A 25141-nucleotide genomic window follows, 5' to 3' on the forward strand; every position below is an offset into this window, starting at 1 on the left:
CATACTAAATATATACGTCAGTACAAAAGCAAAACACGAAGATCAAAACGTGACACTTGGACCTTGCTATACATTTTTCAAATTGCTCAATACAAAATTTAATTCAGGGTGTGTATAAATACATACATACAAATATATATACCTTTTATGTATACAGGTGCATACGTTAACATGCATGCATGCATACACATGCATACGTTACTTAAAAACGATGTCACTTGTAAATCAAAGCAAATAGCTGGGCAGTGCGCTCGAATATGTCCATTCTCAGGATGAACCTTAACCTCGAGGCTAATCCTGAAAGTGTTCTGCCTTTTTGGATTAGGATTAAAAACTCCTTCGGCAAGAAGGGGAGACTTGAGTGTCAACGCCGCTAATCATAGGAACGTCTCAACCTTTCGTAGCTAGAGTGTAATTATGAAATAATGAATGCATTAACTTATGCCTCTTGTTAAAGGGACTTAGGCTTTTTACTTTACTTTTTTACAATTTTTACTTTTTATATTTTAATTTTTCTTGGTTGTATAATGGATAAAGTGCAGTCTATTGCAAAGCAATTGATGAACATGCACGCAAAAATGCAATATATGGACATGTGCTTGCAATACAGCGGTGTTTTGTCTGTGAACTAGGAAAGTTTGTCACTCTTATGTACATTTCATAATCTAATTTGTTTCAAAGCTTTTAGTCATAAGTTTTTGCGTAACACTGCAATATAGTAATTGTATTTAGAACTATATTTGATTAACCCTTTCAATAAATGTGACATCATCTGAAGTGTTTGGCAACACTGCACTCAAAATTCATTTGCACAGAATGCTGTATTGTGAAAGGTGGTGGTTTTCATAGATTTGTAGCAGTGAGCTGAGCCCTCATAAATAACATTCCAGGCTGCCCCTCCAAGCATGCGATTAACACTTATTAGTTATCTGCAGTTGTTTATATTAGTTCTAAAATATTATTTTACAGGGATTTTTCTCCTTTTCAGTCAGCGTCACATATTCACACATGTCAGGAGCTATATGTGGAAATTATATCTTGAGCAACTCGTCGAGGGAAGGTTTAGACTACAGTTCATTATTTCAGATTCAAAAAAGATTTGTTTTTTATAGAGATTTTTTCCCTTTGCAGGTTCATTGCTATCCTCATGGTGCGTAGGGCCGAAGGAAGACGCTCTTCTGCTCGTGAAATTTGAAAGAACATAAATGCTCTCAGCTTGAAGAATTTAGGACTATAACCAAAATTACCCATGCGGAAAGAAAAACAAAAGAATGAGACGGCGAATATTTTTATTATATGCTAAAGAAAATGAAAGAAAAATAAAACTTATTGAGAGAAAGGTGACATGGCAATTTATCATTGCAATCACATATAAATGAAGAACATAGAACTCCGGTGTGCCGGGCTGCAAGTCCTGGGTAAAACTGCCCATCAGACACTGTCCTCGACCATGATATCACGCCAGGCGCCACGTGGGCCGAACCAGTTCCTGCCGAGACTGACTAGCTGGCAACTATATGGCTCACTCTGGGAGCTGACAGGCTCCCGCTGCAAATCACCTAGTAAGTAAAGCAGTGACCAGTCAAGCTCTGTAAGGAGATATAGGAGCATTTAATCTCCCGAGGCAACTAGAAAATATAAAGCAAGAAATTTAGAGGAAGATTTATGAATCTACCTTTAATAAACTGCTTTCAAGTATGGCTGCCCCTAGGATCACGGAGTGAGAGTTTTTAACCAGAATATTCAGCAACTTTGCGTAATAACTAAGGACTTGTGAAAACATGGAAATACCAAGAAGTGTAATAGGGGCTAATACCAGGGCCTGCCATAACCAGACAGGAAGATAGAATCCTCATTGCTGAGTTATACCATCAAAACCTGGTCTATTATGGGTGAGTACTGAAATATTTAGCTGATATTCAGCTGATATGAGACTGTTTAGATAGAGTGTAACACTTTAAATTTCTATTTATTCTGCGAATGTGGACACAAAAGCAGAGAATTAGGAAACTAAATCAAACCACGATTGGTAGCATCAAAAGAATAAAAAGTAAAGTAAAATAGACTTTGAAATTAATTAGAATGTAGTACATCTATAAGAGACTGGGACATTATAAATATGATTTTATGTGTGCATTGTTCAGAAAGTACGATTTAACATTGTCAGCTGCTAAAGTGAAAAGTTGTTTTGTTTGTGAAGTGTTTGGGTATTCTCAGTTGCAGGCAGACTCCTCGGTCATTTTGTCAGTAGAAATTCAAAATTCGCCTTCCTAAGGGTTGCATTACAATCTCATTGCAGATCGTGTAAGCTTTCTAAAAATAATGAATTGATGAAGATGCATTTCGTTTTTTTCTTCTAGACAACTTATGAAAGGGGGGGAGGGAAATTTTGACCCTGAATAAAGATGTAAATTAGTTTATTTAGAACTGCTGGGTTTAGATACTTGTAAAAACCACCGTGACTTTAGAGAATTCATTTGTAAAAAATCCAGTAGAACTGCATGTAATATAGAGATTGCAGGTAACCTTTTGCAAGTAGGACTAATGATTTTAATGGAAAAAACTGAGAACTTGGTAAACCATAGCCTCTTAGAGAAGGATGGCTTAAGGTACATAAGTCACCTTGCAGGTATTTTGTACAACTTCAAGAAGCCATCTAGTTGAGCAATGTGCCTTTCAAGATGAGTAATATTTATGAAACTTAAAAAAAATTGTCTTCTTTTATGCACTGGGAAGACACTGTTCAACTGCCGTATATATAATTTCTAGAATACAATGATTCCTTTATTTTTTACACGTAATCAGTATCTGATTAAAAGTTTTGTTTTTTTAGGCTGAGGACTCGGGAGAATGGTTCACAAAGAGGAACTGAAGGGTGATAGTGTTGACTAAGCCCAGTTTGTCACCTGGATCCGATGCCTGCAAAGGTAAGAAACTGATAAAATTAAAAATGTTCTGCTGACCACCTTTCACGGAACTGACTGTACAGAGTGGAATTTGGTACAGGATGCATCACCTTTGTTTTCCACGAACACCAGTCAAAAACTGCACTCTTTTTGTTGCACGGTAGACCATACTATACGAAAGTCACTTCTGTTGTTATGAGAGGTCTTTTGAACCTGATCTTGTGCTGTCTGTAGTCAAATGCACTGGAAAATATTTTGGTAAGAATTTCGTCAAAACAAACAAGTAGCGTCAAGAACTAAGTGGATTCCAAACGAAAATGACGCGTGTAAAGTGAAATGTAGAAAGTGGAGTCTCAGTAATCTAAGCGTAAATGTGAAGTCAGTTTTGCTCAAGTGAGAAGTTTCTAAATGGAGAATCCTGGCTGGTTTAGTAGAGCCCTGTAGAGGAGAATGTGGTCTATGGAACTCAGAATTTTTATCTTTAAGATATCTTGACATGTAGGATATTCGGATACGATGGAATTAGAGCTTGTTACTTTTATGTAAATATGAGTAGCCTATTCCTAATGCGGTGCACTGAAATCTTAACACGTGGTTGGATTTCGTTTGTTATGTTAAGTGAACTAGTCCTATGGTATATCATTAATATGAGGAAAAATGTTATTTTACTGAAAAAACTTAAGATCTCTGAGCGCAATTATGTAAATGAAGAAGTTCATCGTTTCAGCTAAAATAACCTTCACTACATTATGTGAGAACCTGTGCCAGTTTAACATGGTGCATAAATCTAATATTCGGTATTAACTTTATTATTTGTAAATTTCAACAATTATGTCTTCTGTCTAATCTCCAGTGACAAAATAATTCTTCAGGAATATCCAGTGTGCTACCCAGGTCGTTTGACTCACAGCTGTTTTATAGCTTTTCTGGACAGGGGATGATTTGGGACCCTACTCTTAAAATTGAAAGCCCCCATTAGGGGGTTGCCCCTACAGGGACTGCTAAAGGGTATTTGCAGCGTCCCTTCGGGCCCTAGCTGCATCCACTTCTCAGCCACTTACTTTACCACCATTCCCACTTCCTTTGTTCAGTCTTGTTGTCTGAAACCTCTCACTGTTACTCCTTGTTGCAAGTGCAGGATTTTGTCCAAGTTCCACCACCTTCAGTTCACTGAATTTCATCCCCTTTACTTTCTGGATCTCTTTATCTTGCTGTCCAACTGCTCCAACTCCCTCTTTTCACTGTGTTGTGCGCTTGGTTTAACAGCCCAAATTCATTAATCAATCATAAATCAGTCATCCTTGAAAGCTTGCCAGAAAAATTCAATGTACTGATTATTTATTTTTTTTTTTTTTTACAAAACGAAAAACCCTCTGCGGACACTGACAATGTGAAACTGTATGTAAGGCTACGTCACGAGCCAAAAAATAACGAGCGGACCATATTCACATGGTCATCTTGATTTCTAAAAGGGTTAGATGTAAAAGCTCACATTTTAAAATACCTGTGGCTCAAGGTCATAGGTAGATGTGTTTGCATATTTTACAAAAAAATTGGTTGTTTTAAATATTTTCTGAAGGAATAACTTGTATGTCTTGCAAGATTTCCATCTGCAAATCTGAAAAAAATTGTCTTCTGACAGTCTTGACTGGAACTTAATTTCTACACGAGAATTAAAACTTGGTTTTATGCCCGTAGTTTCGCTAGTGTTAAGGTTTCAGCTACATTGCAAAACTAAGTAAACTCTTATCACTTAGGATTTATTGGAGCTCTACCAGAACAATGTATTAATTGCGTTTTAGCTCTTTACGATCTCACTTTCCCATTTAGCTGACTTTTGAGTGAACTAATAGACAGGTCCGTGTTATTACTGAACTTCCTTTCATGTCCAACGCGCTTATACAAAATGAAGGGACAGGACCACATTATTTTTGCACTAAATCTGGATAACCTTACGTCCAGTGCATTATTATTGAAGCCAGAATTCCGAACTACAGTGTTACACGAATGCTTCTGAACTCTTGAGTACAGAAACCATTCAGAACTGTATTCTTGGACTACCTTGGATGTTCAGGGCATTTTGTATTGAATTCAGAGTCAGGACTACGTTATAACTGCAATGCCTTTCATGTCCAGGACATTTTTACTCAGGTTTTCTGTTTTGTTAGGAGTACAGTATTACTGGTTAATATTCAGGACATTTTTTCCAAAAGACCCCAATTATCTGTTATTTTATTAACTCCTGTCCCATTCCTTCAGGTTATCTACTGCTTGCAAGTTCTTGAAAGCAATAATCGACGAATTTCGAAGGACATTCTCCAAATAAGTTGTATAACACTACTAACCAAGGTAGGTGTTTGACGAACATGAAATGGCCTTCTTTGGGGAAATGTATGACTTGTGTGGGACAGAAATGGGGACTAAGACGGAGTCAAAACTACAGATTTAGAGGTTTCTGTTCGTGAAATTTAAAGTTTTGGACCTGGCCTAAGACAGAATTTAGAGTGAGTGAGATTAAAAATTAAAATGAAGCTTGTGGATTATCAGCCCCGAAAGCTCTCGGAATATTCTTAAAGTTAATTCGTTTTGATGAAGTAACTCTATTTACAATACTAAAATAAGCTAGAAGGTAGATCTCTTTAGTATTCACAAGTTACATATATAAAATCTTGGCATTTTGAAGCTCCGTAAGACTAGTTTAATTTTCTCTGTTATTTCCGCCGTAATTAAGGGTAAGTTGTAGGGTATTGTACTGAATAGTGTGGTTTTTATAAGGACCGTAAGAAATTCAGGTAGTGAGGGAATTAAAGGCTCTCTTCTGGACATAGTGAGACGACTAAGAGAGTACTTACAGTAGGTTGTTTTGAAACAAATGACAGAGGTACGATATTGCTGGTGCTGAGAAATCTTACCTAATCACGTGAAAATGCTTAAATGGTTTTATAAATGTTATAACCAGTCCCGAGTAATAATAATAATAATAATAATAATGATAATAATAATAATAATAATAATAATAATAATAATAATAATAATAATAATATTAATAATAATAATAATAGTGTTCTAAAGGGTCCACAATAATATAATATTTATAGGCTCGTGTAAAATCTATATACTGTATATATATATATATATATATATATATATATATATATATATATATATATATATATATATATATATATATATATATATATATATATATATATATATATGTATATAGAGAATTTTTACAGTATTTTGCTATCTGAAAATTACACCTAGAAGTCTTTCTCTCTTTTTTTTTTTTTTAGTGAAATTTGCATCACAAACCAATTTTAGATAACATTTATTGTAGCTGTGACCAAACAAAGCTTTCTTTCATCGAGACGTCGCACCCTTTTTAGTAAAAGAGGACTCTGTGTACTGTGCTTGGGGCCTGGTTATAATTTTTTTTTTTGTTTTATCTTACTATGTTGTGAGCCTAGAGATCTCAGCGTGATAAAATCTCAGTACCTTCTTCCTCAGCTCTGCAGCTTGCAACCTCCTATAGGACAAGTTTGAAAGGACTAAGGCCTCGCCTAGGAATTCAAGAGGCGACTAATCTGAATCTGAATGGATGCTGCTGAAATCGTCATATTTTCGTAGAGGGAGAGGGAGAGATGACAGTCTGAACGCCTTTGAATGTTAGAAGTTGGATGCGGTTAAGTTTATAGTGCAGTATTGTGCACGTGTTTTATCAGGGTCATAACGGTGCCCGTTGACCCAAGACTTGACCCAGCTTCGCTTCTTGACCCAGCTTCGCCCGTTAACTCAATTTCGCTTCTTGTAATTTCTCAACAGGAGCTGCAGGAATCTTCGTTACAAGAGGCATTCCAGTGGGATCCAGGAGATATAATTTATTTTCCACTTGAATTTCTCTGTCAGCTATAAATTAGTTCAGTTTTTCTGTATACTGTAAACAGTGTTTATAATTTTTAACAGTGGCTGTGTGGTAGCTATACTTCAGGATACATAGGGTTTTCTACGTGAGATTCATAAGTTTCATACGACGAGTTCTTCAGCTCATCTCAGAAAAGTTTTTTCTTAATTATTGGCTGTCACCTCAGATGTTGGTCATTTTTAACATCAAATATTCATTGTTAACAAAGATGTTTTCACTTGAATTGTATCGGATATCGGACTTTTTAGCTTCAATAATATTTATAAGTTTGTTATAACGCTGTCAAATGCTTTAGTGTGTTTCAATAAAATATAAGTTTGTGATAGGCTGTCAAAAGCTCTATGTTTCAGGATACATCTCTCTCTCTCTCTCTCTCTCTCTCTCTCTCTCTCTCTCTCTCTCTCTCTCTCTTGAATATCTTATGAGTTTAAAGCAGCCATGTCTCAAGATACAAAGTTTTCAACTGAATTTCATAGCAATCTTAATATCACCTATCAAATAGCATTTCAGGATACATAATTTTAACCTGAAATTCTCTTTAGTTTAATATCAACCATCAGGTAGTTCAGGATATTTCATGTTACATGATACTGAACATAAATTTCTTATCAGTGTAATATCAGCTACTAAGAGGTCATGGGTACATAGGAACCTGTTTTATATCGAAAAGTCATCTTAGTTTTGATTTGCAATGTCCAATAGGTCATTGTTCAACACTGACTTTCTGGGTACGAAGGTCACGTGAGATCAATAATAGGTTATGCTTTTATTTTCGGTCATGGTCCTGAAGTTCAAAAATTACCAGTAGCAAAAAATTCAGTGGTTAGAAAGAATAAATGTTGCTGATTTGATGCAATATTTTCGTGTTGGTCCGTATAGTTAGGAATAGTTAGGAGGAGTCAAACCCGTGAGGTATTAACCTTCATAGAATAGGTAATATTTTCGGTTAAGTTCAAATGATTTCTGTTAATTTTCCTCAGTGAATCTTATAGATATTTTTAAACTAGCTTCCTTTGAAGAACGGACTTGGAGTCAGGCTTCTTAAATACTGCTCATAGCCTTAATCCACCGTTTTTTTAATTGGTTTATGTAAAATTTCCTTTAGCACAAATTTAGTCATCTTTTCGAGGTTTTGCGTTATTGTAATGTTATGGTACTTGTATGCTAAAACTTAGGTTACTGAAAGGCTTTGTTTGATACAGGAGAGATGTCACAAAGTGTAGCAATGTCACGTTGCACTGTTAAGACAGGAAATATTTCAGAATTTAGTGTATTGGTTTTATCTCAAAATAGTTTAGAAGAACTTGTCATTCTTTTCAAGCTGTTAAAACGATATCCTGTGAATTTTGTACAAAGCTTGCCATGAAAATAATGCTTCTTGCTCAACGTTAAACATACTTAAATTCTAAAAGTTAATGTTGTAAATATTGGAGAGTATCTTATCAAGAGCACTATTATCATCATGGCATTTCTGCACATTTCAAGACACTGGTGGCATGTGAAGGTTCCATATTGAAGGTGTTACTTTGAGGGTAGTTTAGTATTGTTGTCAAATGTATTTCAGGTAAATAATTTAATAGGTAAACTCATATTCAAAGGGAATTTGACACTGTTAACAATGGTATTTTGGGTAGATGTTTCTGCCATATTGCATGTATTACTTGGAGGATAATTTGGATTATCTGAATATGATAATCTAAGTAAATGAATCTGTGAGTAAACTCAAATTCAAAGCATTTCCTTAAATGAGATTAGCTATTGTTAACAATGGTTTCTAGGGTATATGTAGAAGTAAACTCAAATCTGGGAAGACTGAAATCATCTTGAGAACTAGTCAATAATATTTTCACTTGAGCACCAAATATTTTCTAGACTTTTACTCTGAAAGGGAAATCCACTTCTTGGTGGACTTCTCAAGAGTCAGGATAGTAGTTGTTTGTTTAACTCATATCATTAGTTAGGGATTAGAGTTACAAGCACACTTTCCCCTAGAATGACTCACAATGAAGCCATGTAAACAAGCGGCCATATAAAGTGCAGGAGGTCATTTCAAGCACCAAGGAAATTTCGAAGAGTTATCAAAAGGGGAATCTTGGCAGAAGAGGTCTGTCTAAGCTTAGGAACCAAATCAGTTTGGACAATGAGTTATCATGAAAAGGCGTGTCTTGGATGCTTGTGGTTTTTATTAATGTCAATCCCTTGAGAAATTCACGTTTACTATTTGTGAGATATAGGCTTCGTAAATTTTAGGATTCCCAATGCAACGGTGTCTTGACATATGGAGAGTTTTAGGTTAAGGTATTAATTTTTTTTTAACTTGTTCCATACAATTCTCACTATTGTTTAAGTTATTTGATAAGTGTTTAATGAAATTCCCATTGAATTCAAGTTATCTGATCAGTTAACTGTTACTGTTAAAGATTTAACTTAAAAATTTGAATAATGGGAAAATTAATGTAATACCAAATTGTATGAATTTAATTGTACAAGGGCTTCTGTATTTCAGCTTTTTGATCAGTTCTCATCAAGTTTTAGCCTTAAAGGTAATTATTACCTTTGTTATTTCTCAGCACAACCAAAACTCAAGAGGATTATATCAATGTCCAGTTTGTGGTGCACCATGTGGGCATTGTAGTCTAGGGTAGATGATCTTTAAATTTGGGGACTCATAGCTGTACAGTTTTTCCCCAGTGCCAACGTTTGCAGAAATCTGAAGTGCAAGATTTTTTGCAATGTTATTAGTTATAGAAGCCAGATATTTTTGTAAAGTTATAGGAATAACTAAGACATTGTTCTTACTACTTCCTCTCAACCTTCCATTCTGATTAGACTCCCTTTTCTGTCAACTTGAAGTCTCAGACCACACACTCAAGGGCATTTCTGTTGTCTCCTATTAAAGCTGCTACATTGAGACACTTTGCAAAGTTACAGCGCAATCTGAAAGCTGCAGAATTGCACACCTATTGCACTGTAGAAGCAGTTATGATCACCTGAACACCCAGTTCAAGTTATAATAAAACCCACATGTTTTGTTGACACCTGAACTTTGCTCTCTCTCTCTCTCTCTCTCTCTCTCTCTCTCTCTCTCTCTCTCTCTCTCTCTCTCTCTCTCTCTGTTTTACTGAAACAGTTCTGTATAATATGTGCTGTGCATAAGTCTCCACATGGTTTCCTGAAGAATAATTGCATAGTTTTTCTAAGCTGCCTCGTATGCCTTACATGTTTTAAAGCATCATTCTTTACTGGAGGATTCTTTGGACACTTGACATGCTTGGCTGAAACCCCCATACACACACACACACACACAAACACACACACACACACACACACACACACACACACACACACACACAATAAGGTGTTTTTGCCTTTACGTACGAACACAGAATTAAATACCTCACTCAACCATTTTCACTCTTACACTCTAAAGACACTTAACCTGCAAATTAGGGAGTTTTTGCCAATATTTTCAAAACAGGGATTAAGTTCCTCACTCTTACCATTTTCACATTTGAATTCCTGCTCTAAACATACACTCTAAACACTTAAAGGAGTTCAGTTATACCATGATAATAGATATTCGGACCTTAGATTGGTAGGGTATGCAACTCGAGCATGTTTTTGGATGTAAAGATATTTAATTTTGTCACTCTATTCTTAAAAAAATTCTCAAGTTTGTAGTCTTAAATTTTAAGTAGTGCGTGTTTCATAATGTGATTTTTAAGTTAGGAGTCTTATCTTAATTTTTGAGAAGGGAGGCTTTTTTTTTTTTTAGTAGCGCATACAGAATGAGAACTAGAGCAGTGTTTGTAAAGAATAAACATTATTTTGTAAAACTGATCATTTGGAAACAAAGCTGTGTATTGTTGTTCATTATCAAGAGACATATGCTGAAACACAGAAGTCCTCATATATATGCATTGTATAGACAGGTAACCAGAAAGACTTAAAATAAAGGACTCCTTAGGGTCAGCATTGCAGTGTCTCGAAGGAGGGAATGCCCCCAGCAGGAGGTATACAACCAGTCGGTTACCACCTTTGAAGTCGACCCAAAAGGCTGACGTTTTCTAAGCTGACAGTTGATTGCTGAGGTGGGAAGGGCCTTATATAATTCCATTATTCTTTCCCAGATGTGTTCCAAGTTTCTATACCACAAATGAGAATGTTTTTGGACCTTTTTGATATCAAAAGAAAACTTTAATGAACCAAAAGTCCAAGGAAGGTGTGGTTAGGTTACTTCTAAGAGAAGCCTTGGCCTATTCCCTCATATTGCTGATTTGTACGTAAGCATGTGCTTGCCTGGCCTGTAGTGTCTTGATATAATGTATTGAGACTGTAGATTGTCACTGCCAGAATTTTGTGTGAAACGATGTGTAATGGCCAAAAAAGTAAGTAGTTCTTTTTCTATGAATAATTTGTAAGAAAATCTATGATTTTCATATATTTTGACATTCTTATGTCGGTTTTCTTTGAGATTTCTTATTGAATTTTCTCCAGCGTCTTGTTACAGACTCTGAGTCATGTATCAGATCTTGTAGAAAACGAGAAACACTAAACAAAAAACTTGTGTGGTTATGATTTATATATTTTCGAATGTGTTTGCCATTGCGCGCTTGGCTTTATGGCTGACAGAATTCTTTCCTTAGAGCTGTATGTAAATTTACTTGTAAACATTAGTGGATAGAGATATTTGATCTGTCTTCAGGGGTATTCATATTAAAAATTGACTTCTTTTCTTAAGGATAACTGACTAAAATTGCTCCATATAGTTAAATGTAAATTTACTCTACTAGACTCCCTTATTAAAAGCAGTATTTCCTGGCCACGTTCATGTAAATTTGGTTATGTAATGGAATCATTCTTACTTGCAGAGCAACATTGACCAAGATTAGAGAATTTATTGTCTTGGGCAGATTTTGTTTGTTATTTTTGCTGATGTTGGATTTGATTGATTGCATCACATCTTGTTTTTTTTAAATAATTTACATGAAAATGTATTATAAGATAATTGTTAAGTACTGAATATAGTTTATGTCCTGCCAGATGTCTTAATAGATCTAAAAGTTCAAAACGTTCTTAAAGTTAAAAGTTTCCTTAAAAGATGCAAAGTAAGTTTACCAGAAAATCTGAAAAGTTTAAAGTTGTCCTCCAGGCCAAGTATATGACGAAACTTTTAATTATATTCCGGACACATGCCGTCGTTCCAAAAGGGGGTACCAGCTTGGGGCTCAAACACCTTCTCGTTTTAGGATTGACATTCCATTCGTGTACCTGAAATAAAGAAAGGATAAATACCATAATGACCAATTTAACAGTCTGTGTGAGAATCTTGCAAGTTCATCACATCGTAGGGGATTAGACAAAACCGGGTGTTTGTTACTCTGGAGGAATTTTGATGGAAATCTTTGGCCCAACATCGAATGGAGCCAAGTTATCTGAAAAGGGTAATGTGTAAAAATAGGGCCTTTCATATACTGGATAGGTCATTATACTCTCACCAGATACCATACAAAAAGGGATGCTGAGACTTTGAGGCTGTGTGAGGTAATATCCAGACTTGGCAGATTGCAAAACATGAATTTCTGAACAGTGTTTGTTCTCTCTTTTAATGAAATGAGGAAACTCTCCTCATTTTTAGGTTACCTTTCCATGGAGGGCTTTATTGTTATGGAGGTATTCCGCTTTAAATTTTGGTAAGACTTAGATGAATTAGATGCTGAGGGAGGCTGCTTGCCATTTCTTACAGACAGAGGTCACAGAACATTTTGCCAGTTTCTTACAGACAGAGGTCAAGAACACTGCCAATTTCTTACAGACAGAGGTCAAGAACACTTTGCCAATTTCTTACAGACAGAGGTCAAGAACACTTTGCCAATTTTTTACAGACAGAGGTCAAGAACACTTTGCCAATTTCTTAGACAGAGGTCAAGACCACTTTGCCAATTTTTTACAGACAGAGGTCAAGAACACTTTGCCAGTTTCTTACAGACAGAGGTCAAGAACACTTTGCCAATTTCTTAGACAGAGGTCAAGAACACTTTGGCAATTTCTTACAGACAGAGGTCAAGAACACTTTGCCAATTTCTTACAGACAGAGGTCAAGAACACTTTGCCAATTTCTTACAAACAGAGGTCAAGAACACTTTAGCAATTTCTAACAGACAGAGGTCAAGAACACTTTGCCAGTTTCTTAAAGACAGAGGTCACAGAAAACTCTGCCAATTTCTTAAAGGTTTACTTCAGTTGACGATGGTTAATTGACTTGAGGTGTTCACAAGTTTCCTCTTAAGGTTTGGAGTCATTGTCTTGGTGTATTGATGTGTTGTCTCTTATAACTGGAGAAGCAGGCCCCTGGTGTGAGGTGTTCAAATAATGGTGGTACTGTTTTGGGACAATATATGATACGAGATTTGATTTTTTTTTGCTTTGTGGATATTTAAATGTAGAACTCTTACAGCCTTTATATTGCTCCAACATGGTCTTGGCAGGCCTTTACTGAATCATGGTACCTTGAGATCTCACTATATTGTAAACTGTCTTTGGAGTTAACATGCCTGACTCTGGTTTTTACACTAAATGCAGTTTACCTTTAAGGATGTCATGGATTTGTGTAGAGGCTTTTTTGATTCTGATCTTCAGGGTTTTGTTATCAAGGTCGAAGTTGACAATATATGTAATCTAGTGTTAAGCTCGTCTATTGCTATGAAGGTGGGTTGTGTTTTAATCAAACCCTTGACCTGTGCTGCCTGAGGAATCGAGGTGGTGCTGTAAGATGGCATAATTTTATAAAAGAAGCTAAAGATTGAAGTTGGGTGTACATAGGGTATTGTTAATAAGAAGTTTGGTTTTTGTAAGCATTAATGATAAGAGGTTATGATTAATGTGATTTTAGTTCATGATAGTAAATTTTGGTTCACAGGAAAGCTTGACATTCTAAAGCTTGTGAATTTTAAAGCATGTTCATGATGGGATTTTTCATTTAGTCAGTATTGTCTTGTGATAAAAGATTCCCAAAGGGTTCTTCCGTGATGGCCAGCTTTTTTTGATTCAGAAAGTTTGGTTTATGACACTAGAGTCTGGAATATGGACAGAATTAGTTTGTGCCTGTAGTGTTAGGCATTTAGGAATTGTATATTTGTGATTATCTGACATGCAGTTGTTGCTTGGTGACAATGGATTTGTAGATGCCAGTGGATAGGGCATTTAGCAATTTGCTGGTGACATTGAAATTTTGTATTCAAAAATCAGTTAGTGACAGTGGATTATAATATTCATAAATTAGTTGATGACAGTGGATTTCTGTGATCAGAAATTAATCCGTAACAGCAGAGTATCGATTTTGATGTGAGTGTTAGTCCTCAACAGCAGAGTTTGTGATATCTAGTCCGAGATTCAATTTGCATACGTTACTGTAGAGTAAATAGGGCTCCAAGCATTGCTTGTGATAATTTGGGATTGTCTTCTTAGTGCACGATGACAAAATTCAGGACTCACCATCATCATTATTATCTGAGCATAGGATACAAAGGTTAAAGCAAAGGATAAGTTTGCTGGTGTTTGAAACAAGTCCAGGGTTCAGAAAAAATATTGGTTTTGGTTTTGGTTTTAGAAAGTCTTAGTCTGTGATACGTTCATAATTTCCATTTAGGAAGTTTGTTGTCGCCATTATGCATTTAAGACGTTTGATATTGTGAGATACCTCTCCTTTTAGAAAGCCTGTTAATCTGTGAAACTTATTGTGAGAAAGTTTGATTCTTCAAGATAGTTTGCTTTCAGAAATCTGCCTTCTATGTTTTGCATTCAAATTCGCTTTCAGAAATCTTCCTTCCATGTTTTGCATTCAAGTTTGCTTTCAGAAATCTGCCTTATATGTTTCGCATTCAAGTTTGCTTTCAGAAATCTGCCTTCTATGTTTTGCATTCAAGTTTGCTTTCAGAAATCTGCCTTCTATGTTTTGCATTCAAGTTTGCTTTCAGAAATCTGCCTTCTATGTTTTGCATTCAAGTTTGCTTTCAGAAACCAGCCTTCTATGTTTTGAAATCATTCAAGTTTGCTTTCAGAAATCAGCCTTCTATGTTTTGCATTCAAGTTTGCTTTCAGAAATCTGCCTTCTATGTTTTGCATTCAAGTTTGCTTTCAGAAATCAACCTTCTATGTTTTGCTTTCAGGAAATGTCTATGTTTCGATTTGTTTGGTTTCAAAATCTGTTATGTTTCGCATTCAAGTTTGCTTTCAAGAAATCAGCCTTCTATGTTTTTTCAGTTTGCAGATCTCTTGTTTTGTAATATTTTCTGAAATCTTAGAATGTTTTGCATTCAGTTTGTTTCAGAAATTCTCCTTAAAATTTGCTTTCAAAATCAGCCTGACAGCTTGCTTTCAGACATATTTGTATGTTTTGCATTCAGTTTGCTTTCAGAAATCTCCTTCTATGTTTCATTCAAGTTTGTTTCAGAAATCTGCCTTCTATGTTTGCATTCAAGTTTGCTTTGCATTTATGTCTGTTGTTTGCTTAATATATGTTTCGTTTGCCTTTCAAAATCTGTTATATGTTTCGCATTCAAGTTTGCTTTGGAGAAATCTGCCTTCTATGTTTGTTTTTGCTTTCAGAAATCAGTCTGTTTTTGGTTTTGTTTCAGAAATCTGCCTTATATGTTTCGCATTCAAGTTTGCTTTCAGTCTGTTTTGTTTCGCATTCAAGTTTGCTTTCAGAAATCAAAATTCTTTGCTTTCAGAAATCAGCCTTTTTTTGCATTCAAGTTTGCTTTTCAGAAATCTACCTTATATGTTTTTTTCAGTTTGCTTTCAAAATCAGTCTGTTTTTTGGATATTTGCTTTCAGAAATCAGCCTTTATGTTTTGCATTCAAGTTTGCTTTCAGAAATCTAGGATATGTTTCTGTTAAGCCTGTTTCAGAAATCTTTTCTATGTTTCTGCATTCAAGTTTGCTTTCAGATATAGCCTTCCATGTTTTGCATTCAAGTTTGCTTTCAGAAATCTGCTTATGTTTCTTCAAGTTTGCTTTCAGAAATCAGCCTTATGTTTCTTCAAGTTTTTCTTCAGAAATCTGCCTTCTATTTTCTTCAAGTTTGCGTTCAGAAACCTTTTGCCTTCTATGTTTATTCTAGTTTGCTTTCAGAAATCTTCTATGTTTTCATTCAGTTTGCTTGGAGAAAATGTTTCTATGTTTCCCATTCAAGTTTATTCAGAAATCAGCCTTTTTTGCTTTCAAAATGTGTTGATTTGTAAAGAGATAAGTTTTGAAAGCATTGCTTTTGATTTTTTCAGTTCAGATCTCTTGGTTTGTAATATTTTCTGGTTTAGAATGTACGCTAGTTTGTGATATTCTCCTTAAAGTAATTCTGACAGCTTGTGACATATTTGTATGTCCAGTGTCTGTTAGTTCCATTTACTTTCATGTAGTCTGTTAATTTGTAGTTGTTTTGCATTTAGGAAGTCTGTTGTCCTTAATAGGTTTGCCTTCACGAAGTCTGTTAGCTTTGGTACTTTTGCTCTGGAGAATCCTGATTTTGTTTTTGCCAGAAAGTCTGTTAGGTTGTGAATTTTCACAGGGAGTATTTTAGTTAAAATTCTTGCTGGAAACTTTTTTTTCTGTCTTTTTGCCTTATTCTTGTTAGTTCGCATGTTTTTTGAGTTAGAAAGTCTGTTTTCTTGGATATTCTAACTAAAAAGCCAGTTTATTTGCAATTGTTTTCCTGGCTAGGAAGTCTGCTAGTTTATGATTCTTTTGGCTGGAGAGTCTCTTGGATATATTTTTTGGCTGTGAAGTCGATCCTCTTGTGCTTCTTGCCTATAAAGTTAGGTCTTCAGGTTTTTTCTTATGAAATTTTCTTCTGGTTTGGGAGAGTTTTGCCTGGACTGTCTATCAGTCTGGTAATTATTCATGAGATTCATCAGTTATTGGCATAAAATGTTTCATATTTCGCGAGTTCTATGCTTAGGAAATTTTGCCTAAAAAGTGTCATTTCGAAAGAGACTTTGCCTGGGAAGTTCGTATGTGTGGGAGAGGTTTAGCCTAAAAAATGTGTGTATGTCTGGAAGAGATTTTTTTGCATGAAAGGTGTGCCATTTCCGTGGATTTTTTTTTCTTAGAAAGTGATTGGAAGTTGATTTTTCACTTTTTCTCATTTTATTCATTCTTGAGGTCTTTTGTTTGGAAATTGGGTCACTTCGAAGGATATTTTTTTTTTTTTGGCTTGGAAAGTATGTTGACTTGAGATGGTATTTTGCACAGAAAGAGTACTGTACCAGTTTGGGAGTTTGTTTGCTGGAAAGTGTATCAGTTCAGATGAAGTTGTTGTGAAGAAAGTGTTTTGATGCAATGAGGTTTTTGTTTTGCCAGGAAATTATTAGTCTGTGAATTATAACTAGAAAGTTTTCTACTCCCCAAAAATATCTCTTTACAAGTTTTTTTTTTTTTTTGGAGGTATTTTAGTGAGTTTGTTTCCCAAGGAAAATTTTTTTTTTGCTGTCGTTAATTTTATTAGTTTGGGAAAATCTTTTGTAAGAAAAGGTATTGCTTTTGATTTTTCAGTGGAAAGTGCTTGTTCATCAGTTTTTAGCCACGGAAGTTTTTTTTTTTTTTTTACCTGGAATGTGCGTGTTTTGTCTAGGTAGAGTCAGTTCGACAGAAATCTTTTCCTAGAAAGTGTCAGTTAGGAAAAGTTTAGCCCCGAAAGTGTCAATTATGGAGAGCTTTTTTGGCCACGAGGTATGTTAGTCGAGGCATGTTTTTTGCTGGAAATTCTGTCATTTTCAGTGGATTTTGCCTAATAATACTCGCTAGAATAGAGGTTCAGTAATGTCTAGGATACTGTTTGTTTAAAGGTGACTGCATCGTCAAGAATTAGGAGTTTAGTAAACTAGGAAATGCATAATTAGTGAATGGAGCAGGAACTGATATCGAAGAGGTAAGATGAAATGCCAAGGTTATTGAAACTTGCTTTGTCAGCAGTTTAGCATTAGAATTTTAAAAGCAAGTCTTGAGGTATGATGTCTAAATTAAAAGCAATAGTCTGCAACGTCCATTAGGGATCAGTGCAAAGCTGCAGTTTTGGTGTATTGCAGCCCTGTTCTCGTGAGTTTGTGAAACAGAAATCTTAATGTGTAGGTCCGCTCTAGTGAGCAACATGAAATTGCGATTTTCATGCCCAATATCAGACAGCAATTTTCATTTGTAGACATTTCCTAGTCATGTAGCCCTATCCTGATATTCAAAAGCAGGAATTTTAATGGTCTTGTATTTGGTGAGCTGTATAAAAATATTGTTAGTCTTGCAGCGCTGTTCTGGTGACTTTACAAAACTGTTTTTCAAAGGCTTGTGCAAACTGAAAGCTGAATGATTTCGAGAAGACCATTCTAACTTCAAAACACCCGAAGGAATGTTCCAATCAGGTGCTGGACATCCCTCCCTAATTACCCGGCAATGGGCTGGATTTTGTAAGATGTATCACACAGACCCTAAATTGGCCCGGTGGTCCACGTGTAGGGTGAAGGCTGACGTTAGTCCGACCTGCTGTCCTGCTGGGGGAGGAAGAACTCAGGGCAGGAGGACAGTAGCCTTGCACGTCTCCAACCATTTACCTGACTCAATCACTTACATTGAATGGTGTCCGGTCCTCTAAGACGAAGTGGCTTTTTCGGGGAAGGGCGGGGTGCCTCAGGGCACGCTTGTTCCACCGAAGGGGTTTGGGTCACTTGTCTGCTTTTGGGGGAGACTGTACGTGTCTTGGTATAAGAAATTGCTTTTGTTGTAACAAAAGGCAGGAGGATGACTTGTAATTTGAAGTAAAATAAAGTTAATTAGTTTTTGTTTGGTTTATTTGTCAGATTCCTGTTCAGAAAGACATCTGAGAATATAAATGAATATTCCATACATTGACAATACATCTTGTAGACGAAAATATGATGTAAATTGAAAATTTGCACCAAAGTAAATGACATGAAAAGTTTTGAATTAAGTCACTGAATTTAAAGTTAACAAATGTATCTCTAAATAGCCAAAACTTTTGGTGCATGTAATGTTAAGCTAATTAATTTAAATTTAAATAACAGCTAAATTTTTAATTTAGAATATAACGTAAGCAACTGCTTAGCTTAAAACCCGAGAGTGCAGCAAAAATATGATTTTGAAGAGGAATCGAAACTAATCGACAAAAATGCTGTGAAAATCCTATAATTAATCAGAGTCAGTTTCTGTCTGTAATTTCTGAAACACTGCCCATTTTACGAGTTCTGTCAAACTGAAATCTTTCAGTGATTTCTCTGGTCAAAAATGACCCTCTAATCGTGGACCTTGGTGTTTTGCAAGTTTTAATTAGCCACATTGCATCAGCAGATTGTCATGAAAAAATCAGGCAAGCAAAGGTACCTGAAGGAACTGAATCTGATGGTACATGTACTAAGTGTAAATGACCAATGTCAGTTTTTAAAATGTTTAACTAAATTAGACTAATTTTAAAAAATAATCAACGGATTTAAAGTCACTCCTGCAGAGCATTTGTACATCGGATGGGGTATCACAGGGGTTTATTTTCTAGGATATTTTAACATTTTTCTGTCAGATTTGTGACAAAATTGAAGTCTCGATGTTTGTAACATAACAAAACTCCAGTTTTGCCCCCAGTATTGGCATTTTCATATCATATTTGACGTCAAAGTGCAGGAAGATGCCCGGGAACAGGTTGTGTTAGGCATTTAGAATGTATACTAAGTTATTTCAGTCAACTCCATATTGAAAAGAACGAAGTCAATCTTGTTTATAAGTATCTCTGAGAATGAAGATAAAATAGCCATATCAATTAATATTCACAAGTAAATTATCGTCTACAGCTCTCTAGGTCAAGATTCTGTCAGGTATAGAGTCAATGTCAGATAATGCTTGCGTTCGAGATATATTTATCTAAGCGTCTCTTGCTTATTGTTCCTGCTCGGTTTTCTATGAGGTTGAATTAAAAAAAGACTCGTTTTCTAGTTAAGAAGACGTTAGCGAAACTCTTTCGGTCCCGACATCTCAACGAAAACGGGAAGCAGAATGTCAGAATGTGTTTACACCCCGTAGATATCTTACAAAGGTATTCATAGAACTGGACTTGGAATTTTTATGGCCACTATGCTTCGTAACGAAATTCTGACGGTATAAGTCTACGGGTTTTCGCGTTATGTTACATTAGACAGTCCACTCCAAGCGAGCATTTGCCCAAGTACGAAAAAACAGCCATGAGTGAACGTAAGCTAAGGTTTGTCTCAGTGGTAACTTAGCCATCTTAGACTTTCTGTCCATTTTCTTTGACGTTTAAAGGGTCTCTACAACATTCCTCGTTTGTGCCATAGAAAAATACGTCTGGGAAAGCGTGAGGAAGTGTGTGAGGCTTTTCCCATCTCAGTCAGTCAAATGTCAGCTTAGATAACTTAAGCCCTTTGGGTCGGCTTCAAAGCTGGTAACTGATTGGCTAGTATACCTCCTGCTGGGGGCATTCCCCCTTCGGGGCATTGCAGTGCTGACTCCAAGGAACAAAAAAAAAAAATTATAGTAATCTTTCACTTTAAAAATTATTTGGATTTAAATAAAACTGTCCGGTTAATTCGTGGTTTTTATTTCCTCTATATTCTACAAACTTTGCTTATATAATAATGCATAACGTCATCAATGACGTCACAACCATTGACTACTTCCATGAATGGTAAAATATTCAACCTGTGACGTCATCAATGCTCATTCACGCCTTTCTACTTACAAAGGCAGTTCTTTGATGACGTCGTCTGGTACGTCCACGCTAGCCTTTTTCTCGACTCATTCTAATGGACCATTTCCTATCGATATACACTGAGTTTTATGTAGTATTTCTTGACCATTTTTTTTATTCTATAACAAGATTCAGGTTTTTTTTAAAAGAGCTTTTTTTAACCTTATATCCTTAAGTCTTACGCACACTTTTCAAGGCTCTACTTAAGCCTAGTCTATATGCTCGGTTGGGTGCTCTCTAATCTATCCTTTTGGCCTTAACATAAAATCTTGCCGCCTCCTCTCTCTCTCTACTGTTCAATTTAATTATACACTTCTACAGGTTATAACACTTAATTTTAAGCACTTTTAATTACCATTTCTAAAAGTCGTCTGTGACTTGAGAATGGCTGATCCTGCGCCTTAAGAGTCTGGTAATCATTTCTCTCTCGTTACTTTTAGACTGAAACCACTTGCGTCTTGGAATCATCGGAGGCTGTGGCAGAGAGAGAGAGAGAGAGAGAGAGAGAGAGAGAGAGAGAGAGAGAGAGAGAGAGAGAGAGAGAAATTTTATCACTAAACAATGAAATATCACGAGAGTGAGAGATTCTTTACTGTTTACTAAAGACTGCTGTGAAACAGCGAGAGAGAGAGAGAGAGAGAGAGAGAGAGAGAGAGAGAGAGAGAGAGAGAGAGAGAGAGAGAGAGCTTTACCAATTCAACAATGAAATATTAGAGAGAGAGAGAGAGAGAGAGAGAGAGAGAGAGAGAGAGAGAGAGAGAAGAGATTTTTATCACTTGACTAGACCACTGAGCTGATGAACAGCTCTCCTAGAGAGAGAGCTGGCCCCAGAGAGAGAGACATTTATTTCACTAAACAATGAAATATCCAACTGGTTGCTTTAGCAACGGGACCTAAAGACTGCTGTGAAACAGTGGAATCCGAACCACATTATAACGAGAGAGAGAGAAATGAATTTTATCACTAAAAATAAATTCACTAATTCTTTACTGTTTACTAAAGACTGCTGTGAAACAGAGAGAGAGGTCGAGAGAATCGAACGAGGAGAGAGAGAGAATCACTAAACAATGAAATATCACGAGAGTGAGAACTGTTTACTAAAGACTAAAGATACCTGAGAGAGAGAGAGAGAGAGAGAGAGAGAGAGAGAGAGAGAGAGAGAGTTTAACCACTCAACAATGAAATATTATGAGAGAGAGAGATTTGCAGTACAAGGAGTTACTAGGATTAGAATCTCAAAGACTTATTAGTCCATCCGAGTAAACATCATGTGCTCACTCATCTCTAGGAACAGGTTTTACTGTTATATTGCTGTTGACAACTCATAGCGGCAGTTTGTTCCATGTCACATATCTTGTATGTGAAGTAGTTCCCACAATGTGATGTGTTGTATCTCTTCAGTTCGTTTCCATCCATTATTTCTCGTCTCGTTTTCGTTTAATGTGAAGAGGTTACTGTCTACTTTTGTTATGCCTTTCAGTATTTTGAATGATTCTATGAGTTGTCCTCGCAATCATGTTTCTTTTAGCCATACATGTTCAGGCTCTCTAGTCGTCTTTGGTAACCTATTTGCCTATTAATAACTTTGGGGCTCTTGCTTGTACCCAGTTTCCTTGTTTCTGTATTTGAACTGCCTCTTTTGTATCCCACTAGTTTCTGCGCCTTTTCAGTTTTTATGCAGTTTTGTGGATTTTAAGACCTTGGTAACAATGACTCCAAGGTCGTCCTCTTGTTCTCTCTATATGTCATTTCCATGCAGCATTCTTTTTTACCACTCTCATAATTTCCTTAGCTCATTTCTTAAACTTTCCACTGTATCTGGGTCGGCTGCATTTATACCTAGTTTGGTGTCATCTGCAAATTTGGCTATCCTGCTGGTTAAGCCTCCATCAATGTCAATGTAAATCGAAAACAAGAGCGGGTAAAGGACAGGACCCTGAGAACTCCACTTGTCACAACTGCCCATTCCGATTCTCCACCCCTTATTACGATTCTGTTTTCGATTAGTTAGTCAGTCTTTGATCCGGTCTGCTATTTCTCCTACAATTCCGAAAGCTGTATCTTGTCATTGGTTTCTTGAGTGTAACTTTGTCAAATGCCTTCTGTAAATTGAGTTTATCTGTTGCTCTACTACTGTCGTAAATACCCAGCATGTTATGGAAAAACTCCAAGCGGTTTGATAGGCAGGATCTGCTTCGTCTGAAGCCGTGTTGACTGTTTAACAACAGATTGTTTCTATCAATGTGATCCACAGTTTGATCTGCAATTATGGACTAAAAAATCTTAAAAAGATTGTTGGTCTATAATTTCCTGGCTCTTCTCTTGGACTTTTTTTTTTTTTTTTTTTTTGGAAACTAGGGGCACACTATTTTCCATCCTTGTGGTGCCTTTCGTCGTTCTGCAGTTTTTCTGTAGAGTTTATATAGGTGAGGAACTGTCTCCTCTTATAACACCAGTTCCTCTTGGATGTAACCCATCCGGGTCAGATCTGAACTTTAGTTTTTCCTCTTTTGTTTTTAAAGTCTTCTGTAAATATTTTCTCAAGCGGTTCTGCCCCTTCATATTTAATAGCTGGTTCAGCGATCGAGGTAGGATCTTCAATTGTGAAAACACTAGTAAAGAACTTGTTCAATAACTCCGCTTTTTCCAAGTCTGATATCACTAGGTTTCCTCTATTGTCTCTAAAGAAACCTATGCAATTTTTTATTGGCTTCCAATTAACATGCGCAAAGAATTCCTTTGGGTTTTCCTTACAAATTAATGCAACTCTCTTATCCTCGTTTATCTTTGCATTTCCTGCTAATTTGTCCACCATTCTACAGCGTTCTTTATGCCTGATTGCTTCTTCTGGTGTTGGGTGTGGAGTCATTGTTTTGGGCAATCTATTTTTGATTTCTGTTGAACCACTTAGGCTGAGGGTTGTCGTGTGTCTGTACTTGCTTTAATGGTATACATCTGGGGCGTTTTTCTGTGTATTCTTCTAGAAAGGCTTCCCAGTACTTATCTACGTCTGTGTTCTTGTCGTACTCTAGATTTTTTATATGCTCCAGTTTTTTTTAAGTCTCCTCGACGGTAGTCTAATCTCTTAATCTTTTCTTTTTCATGGCGAATATTAATATGAAATATAATTTTATGGTCGCTTTTGCCTAGATTTCCACCTACTGAAAGGTCAGACCCAAAGTTATCTTCTGTTGATGGGACGAAGTCCAGTATGTTGTCTCCTCTAGTAGGTTTGTCAACCCATTGATGGAGAAATTCATTTCTGACAAATTCTATAAGTCTCTTTCCTTCAAAGTTTGATGTGGAGGTCATAGTGTACCAGTGTAATGCTGCATTGAAATCCCGCATTATTATTCAGTTTGCTGTTTATTTCTCGTCCTAGTAGTGCATACTGGTACTCGTCGGACATTTGTGGTTGGTGGGGAGGTCTGTACACTAGTAATAAAGTTAGCTTCTTCCCTAGACTGGTTATATTGATGCCAATTACTTCTTGGTTGTAATTTTACACTCTATTGGACTGAGCTGGTCCTTGACATATAACATAACGCCTCCACCTTTTTTTTATTGGGTCTATCTTTCTTCAAAAATTTATATCCTGCTATTTGCTACTCTCCTATACAGAGAGAGAGAGAGAGAGAGAGTGAGAGAGAGAGAGAGAGAGAGAGAGAGAGAGATTTTTACCACTAGTGTTTACAAAGACTGCTGTGAAACAGCGCAAGAGAAGGAAAGAAAGAGAGAGAGTTAATTTTACCAGTCAACTATATTACGAGAGAGAGAGAGAGAGAGAGAGAGAGAGAGAGAGAGAGAGAGAGAGAGAGAGAGAGAGAGAGAGAGAGAGAGAGAGCACATCACATTCATTGACTATAAATAAAAACACAAGACACTTTATTTAAAAAAAAAAAGGCATCAAATATGAAAACACACAACATTCACAACAAAATACCCAAAGGACAATTGCAGTGACACCTCCCAAGCGTAATAAAGAATATAATAAAATTTAAATCATTTTACTCATTCTCTTAACCTTACATATGTAAACTTGAAATCTTATCCTCTTTGTCAAGAGTGGAAAAACCTTCATTATCAGTCATTGTTTGAGTATGACCTCAACACTATTTCTTTGAGATGCAGCAGAGAAAGGAAAACGTACATTTTTATCATTATCGTTACTATTATAACGCAGTTTAAAGGGACTACTGAGTTACAATTTCCCTCTCATAAGGCTCATCTTGAACTGTTTTCAGGTGAGAGGTGAAAATTTTAGCTAACAGAATGAATTACCAAGAGAGAGAGAGAGAGAGAGAGAGAGAGAGAGAGAGAGAGAGAGAGAGAGAGAGAGAGAGAGAGAGAGAGAGAGAGATCCCTTGCATAGGGCTAAAAACCCTGGAATCTGTCTTACCAAGTATTTCACATGGAAAAAACTAGCTGTAAAAATTTCAGTCTTTTAGAAACAAAATTGTTCTCCCTGCACTAACCCAATACCTTAACCTAGCCTCATTCTTTTGCAGTGCAAAGCTCCAGAGAACATAATCCACTGTATATGTAAAA

General features: G+C 36.2%; 1 long non-coding RNA gene across 1 annotated transcript; it reads left to right on the forward strand.

Moving 5' to 3' along the window:
• Positions 1–2832: 2832 nt before the first annotated feature.
• On the forward strand, positions 2833–7879 carry LOC136855341 (uncharacterized). Its single transcript, XR_010857984.1, has 3 exons — positions 2833–2927; positions 5166–5255; positions 6417–7879. It is a non-coding gene; the product is annotated as an uncharacterized lncRNA (long non-coding RNA).
• The last annotated feature ends 17262 nt before the right edge of the window (positions 7880–25141 follow it).

The sequence above is a fragment of the Macrobrachium rosenbergii genome, chromosome 31 (assembly GCF_040412425.1).
Source record: "Macrobrachium rosenbergii isolate ZJJX-2024 chromosome 31, ASM4041242v1, whole genome shotgun sequence".
Taxonomy (NCBI): domain Eukaryota; kingdom Metazoa; phylum Arthropoda; class Malacostraca; order Decapoda; family Palaemonidae; genus Macrobrachium; species Macrobrachium rosenbergii.